The sequence below is a fragment of the Paralichthys olivaceus genome, chromosome 5 (genome assembly GCF_024713975.1).
Source record: "Paralichthys olivaceus isolate ysfri-2021 chromosome 5, ASM2471397v2, whole genome shotgun sequence".
NCBI classification, from domain to species: Eukaryota; Metazoa; Chordata; class Actinopteri; order Pleuronectiformes; family Paralichthyidae; genus Paralichthys; species Paralichthys olivaceus.
In genome coordinates, this window is record NC_091097.1 from 9,542,088 (window position 1) to 9,548,375 (window position 6,288).

The following is a 6,288-nucleotide window of genomic DNA, read 5'->3' on the forward strand; positions in this document are numbered from 1 at the left end:
CAATTAAGAATCAAAGGCGAGGGCTTAGTGTCAGGGGGGTGTCTAATACATGGTTTTAACAGGAATGGGACCTGATTTGCCAAGCTCCTAGCGACAAGCATTAACAACAGCCTCAAATTAGAGGGACATTAATATTCATAAGTAAAACAATTCATCCTGTGAATGTGTGATGAAATGGAATCCTCTGAGGTGAGCTCTTGTGTCCAGGCTGCCATCGTTCATTAAAATATGCCATTACCCATGAAGTGCTTAATCTTTATGAAAGGGTGGTAAAAATCTGTCTGAACTGCTCTGACAGAAAGGTGGAATTTATAATATTGTTCGACACCATACATTATGTTAATCCTGTACATTTTTATTTTAAATGTGATGTCGAACACTTTGTTTGGTTTCTGTACGTCTCATTAGCAGAACTAGTTAATGCTCTGTGAATGGAAAAAGAGGACAATGTGTAATCTTTTGCTTTTGCACATTGACATCAGTGTGTTGTTTTTCTATTAATAAGATGTAAGTGCTTTGTGATGCTTTAGGTTGTACGCTGCCACTTGCAATACAATCTGAATTCTGTGTGTGTGTGTGTGTGTGTGTGTGTGTCGTCTTATTCCAGTCCCTGCCAGAGTCTGTGCCACTAGCCTGTAATTATGATCCTCGAGGTAATTTTATCAGGCTCATTAGCTCTGATGAGTAAACGAGAAGCGTGCCTCTAATTTATTGGCCATCCAGGCTGGAGACTTAATTCTCATCAGAGAGATCATAATATTTGTATAGAGAGACAGATATACAGCACATATACTCAGTTACAAGGCTCTTGGATCAACAGTGAGGCCGAGACTTATGTGACTTAAAACCAGTAATTACACTCATAACATGGAGTCTGTTTGGATAATTGGGCATGTGCTAAAATTATTTTCCACCGATGTCATCCTGTTGAGCCGGGGAGACCAAACACTGTCTTTTTCTGATTCAGGCATGATTTCAAACGGAAGCCATCGTTTGTATTCTACCGAGTCCCGAGACTTTATCTTCCTGCAAAAAAATGTGATTCTCACACCTCTGCAAACGAAATCGCATTGTTTTGGTTCCCTGTTCAATGGCGATGATCCGTTTTCTGTGTCACAGAGTGTGTTAAGGGAGCGGGGTAAATATGCTCACAATTTCCAGTGTGTAGAAATTTGCATTGAGGGGAAATTATGCATGCTGGCTAGTGGAAATGAAATGTATAAAGTGCATGACTGGTAGACTTGACAAGTGCAGCTTTCATCCATCTCAAATGAATAATTTTCACTTCCCTTAAACATCCTTAATCCAACCATGTTATCAGCGGGCGTGCAGGATTCTGCCAGACTTTCTCCTGAACGGCACAGCAACTTTCAACTTGCCTGCGAATCTGCACTGCAGTTGCTTACCACATGGTCTTAGGGACTCACTCTTATCCTTCCCCTGCTGGTTTTGTGGATCAGTAAAATTCCTTCAAAACACAATATATACATAACGCAAGTCTTAATAGATAGCAGAATGTCTCACTCTACCCTCCTCTGTGCTGCCTCAGAGGTCGACTTAATGCACTGTATTTTACCTCTGATTCACATTGGCAGAGCTTTCAGAGGATGGCGCTGAAAAAAAAAAAAAAACCTATTTGCTCGGTGGCCCTTTTGTCCTCTATTTTAAATTTCAGCGACGGACCCTTCCGTGCCAGTGGTTCGGAAATTCATATGGTCGTGAAGGGATAAAAGAGGATAAATTGCTAATTTACAGCCCAACATTGAGCAGTTTGACTTATTTTGGATACATTTTCTCGTCTTCTTGACTAAAACACAAACCTATGATTATATTATGTAGTGGAAACCCCTCCACCCTTTCCTTCGTCGCATTTAATTTATAGACTGCAGCATGCTTTCTTAACACCACTGACAATAAACAATTAAATGTGTAATTGGTGTTTATGCTGCTAATCCGTGTGATAGCCTCTAATATGGAGGGTTACCTGGCTATTTTCAATATCCACTTTCACAGAAGCCTCCGCCTGCGATAAGAATATTAACCTCATCAGTTTCAGGTAACTTTCAACGCTTTAACATCTTGTCTTAAAGACCTACGTGTTAGCGGGAGTCTCAGCCTTGGCATTTAGTGACATTTTAAGCCTTTTAACAGAATCCAGACAGGGATTTGCCGTTGCCACCAAAGGAAAATAATTTATATCCTCCTTTCTGAGAAACTGTGGGTAGAGGGATTAAATGCACCAGAGAGATTTGTATGTGGTGCAAGTAAAACAATATTGTGACTCAGTTAATACATTTCCTACCATCTACTTTCATGCTTCGAGGAAGTCGGGAGCTGTTACACATCGAGCTGGAGTCGGCTTTGATGCTTTTCTTGTTTAATTTTCTCATTTTCAAGGTTTTAAGTGTTTAGGTCACAGCGATGACAGCGCTACGTACCTGAACTCCTCTTATAGCATATAAAAGTGTATCTTAAGTGTCTGAGGCAATGGAGAGTCTGACCCACACCAATTATTCTCCCTCCTAATCAAACTCACTTTAAAACCTTTGGAATAAGCAAATGTTTTCACCCCACTTAGAATTATATTAAAACATAATGATGTCTTATGCACGCACACACGCACAGAACACATCTCTGAGTGACAGTTTGGAACACAAAGAGTCCTTTCTGCATGTTGGATGGGCTGTGGACTGTGTATCTGCCTGTGTGTGTGATGGCTGCTGTGTAGTGGAGACATGCAGGGCTCTGTTCTCTCTGTGGGCAGGCGGCTTTGATGCGCTGCCGTCTCTTATCTCACGCCTGGCAAGGTTAATGAAGTGGTGGCACTTTTGGAGGAAGTAGAAATGGGATGAGTAGCAAAGACCAGAGGAAGCTTGGAGATGAAACGTCCCGCTCTTAGCGGCTGTAAGTGGCAATTTTGGTGAATTACATAGACAATAAGAAAGAGGGTTGTCATCCTCTTAAACACAACAGTCGGCTGAATCACCAATGCTTGATTGCATCTCTTTCAGCCCGGTTCATATGAAATTACATTAGCATTTAGGCACCACTTGTAAGTTGATCCGTCAGACCTTATAAGGCCACGTTCTATGCAGCACTGAAGCATCTGCATTGTTACGAGTCGTATTCTGACGCACAAAAAGAACATTACAGCACCTTAAAACCCAGAAATCGACTTGTGAAATGCTAAGCAGGCTAAGTTGTCTTCCGTCTTTTGAGCATCAGATCTTTCCTCATTTGAGTCGGGGGGGGGGGCCTCATATGTTTTTCAGCAGGGTGTCGACCGCTATTGTCCTTTGAAGGACTTTCGAAAACCCGCTGTGCCTTTGTCGGAGGCAACAAGTCTCACTCAAGTGAAAGAGTTGGCTTATTTTATTTGTGACGAGTGTCTCGGGAAGTCGCCTCGTGGTTATGGCTTAAACAAAGGCCAGAAACGGCGCCCTAATATAAATATTATAACAGGTGATGTACTGCTAATGCTCTGTATTCCTTAGCTTTGTGCTTTTAATATTCCAATTCCCTTTGCATGTATAAGAGCTAATAGGTAAACAGTCCTGAATGGAAGAAATGAAGCAGGTCTACATGCCAATGAATTAGCATATAGATGAGTTCATCTCATACAAATAGTGCTCTTTTGCCCAGACCTCCCCGTGCTGAGCAAAGATCATGTATGTAAAGTATGCATGCAGAAAATGTAAATTAATCCATTTCAATCATCATTCAATCTAATAAGATGTTTTTTTTTCTCCCCTCACTTCTCTTGTTTGTCGCTCGTAGCTCAAATGTCCAGAAATATTGAGAGGGCGGTCAAACTGTTCCCCTGGAGCGGCTTAATTGTTTAACAGAAATAATAATAATAATAATAATAATAAACTGTCAGGAGAAAAACACAGAGGGATTGCAGATGATGTCAATTACAAGTGAGCACCAGTGCATGTGGATGAGACAAAGGCATGAATAGAGTTTAAGTCGAATAAAAGCACCTCGGTGTTGCTGAAGTCAATGCTGTCGTTCTCCAAAGCACAGATCCCATAAAAGAAGAGCCATTGACCGTATGTTTTGTATTTGATCCTCATTATTGTAATTCCATAAACAAACACCGCCTCTGTGAAACAAAACTATTTGTTACATAGCTCTGGTTAATATGCTAAAAGAAGCTTATAGAATTGGGTCAGCTAATTAAGCAATTAGCTTATTTCGGCTCTGTGGTCAGGCTCTTGTTAATCTATGGCATTGTGAGCCCAAGATCTGCCAAAAACCGAGAGGCTTGCGCGTCTGTGTCTCCCATCCCGTCTGACAAAGGATCATGTTTGAAGCCATCCTACCCCTCAGCAGAAAGGCAGAAGACTTGTCTCTGTTCCCTAATGCTCACGTTTCTCATGCAAATCCCTGGAATTGAATAGGTTGTTTATTGTCTAGTTCATATATTGAGACATTTATGTAGTGCTGTTGGAGTGTTTGCTCTCTGCATTTGCAGCTGTGTTAACACACATGAAATCCCAGACAGATTAGAGTTTGATAGCATTAAAGCCATGATGAATGTTGGTGGCTTTCGGCGGAGCCCACCGCGTGCCTTCTTACGAGGCGTCTGACAGGGGCAGAGTCAGGCAGCGCGACTGTGAAGCGTTAAACACATCAATGGTGTCGTTTGATCAAACGCTCTCTTCTGTGAGGCAGCAAGTAAAATATCCTGGAACTTCTGTGTTCTTATGTTCTTAAGACGTTACCATAGGCCGTCAACGTCTGTTGCCGGGTTAATTTAGCTAATTATCCGGACTTAAACTGACCAACTTCTTTGAACGTCTCCAAGTTCAGTTTGAAGTTATCCTGTGAGGTGAGCTCAGTTTAGCTCAGGCTACTGAAAGTCTGTGGGATCAGTTGCAGACCTGCTTAAAGGTAAAGAGATAAATGCACATTTAACAGTGCGTTGACCTCAACCAATAGGCCCCAGTTTCCTTTAAATTCAATCAAGCTGCACCAAGTGTATACGCTTATAGATATCAGGGTAATGCATTTTTCATATAGATCCATTATTCCCTTGGAAAATATCTTGCAATATTCGGGAAAAATCCTGAATTGACCTCCTGAGTCAGATCCACACCTTAATCTATTGGTTTCTTCCCTGACCCACAACACATCTTTCTACCAAATTTCCTGGTAATCCGTCCAGTTGTTTTTGTGTAATCCTGCACACAAACAAACATCCAAACCTACCAACATACAATAGAACAGGGGTGAAAACATAACCTCCTTGGCAGAGTTATTGAAAAGCATCATAAGGGTGATGCATACCCTGCATGTTCTTTTATTAGCACAATAAGATACTGTTAACTTTCTTATAAGGCAAAATCCGATGCCATTTGGATCGATATAAATTAAAATCTACGTCAGCTTTAGATCATCAGAGATATCTTGAAACATGCATTCATCACTCAGCATATGATGGGAAACATTTTCTGATCAATATGAGTTTTACATTGTCTCTCTAGGCCGATTATCTGCAGAGATGTGTGAACATGTGATTTTGTTGCCAGTGTGAATTTATACGAACTCTCTGAAGAGCCAGTGTTCATTTTGTCTGTTCTTGGCAACTGTAACAATAAAACATTGGTAACATTCTCTGTTAGTTTGTCACCAGGAGTAGTTTTCACATTATATGCAGTCAGGTGGTCTATTGTTAATACTACAGAGGTGCCCTGTTTAAACCTGCCTGCCTGGAATGTGCTGTTTGCTTTTCCTGTGTTGATGCTCCAGACCTACTTCAGAATTATTTCTTGTCATTAGTGAGTCCTCCTCAAACAGTTCTACAATATTCTGTCACTTTTAATTGTTTGTTTGCTGGATGGTGTGTGCAGAGCAGAACAGTTTATGATGCAGAGTTAGAAAACTTTTCATCCTTCCTGGTTGATCTGAAATATAGGCTATTCGATGTTTTTTATTCAATGAAATTGAATTAGCTTCATTATTTTTCATGTGTACGTTGCTTATATTTGAAAACTGACTGAACCGACTTTCCTTTACAGAAATGTATTAAGCAACTAACACAATCTTCAGACCCAAATTCACAGCTTTTAAAAATAAAAGCTCTGTGATTCAGCCCAGTATAAACCATTGCAACCAAAGGAACGTGTGCTTTTACCTTGTAGACAAATTTCTTATTCTGTTTTTTATATTTACTTGGGTGTGTCCAGGTGCAAATACTAGTTTGCGTCGCTTTAAATGTTGCTGCCGCAAGGAATTGTGGGGCAGTATTTCCTCCTTTTCTTTCACAAAGGATGGTCCGGAGTC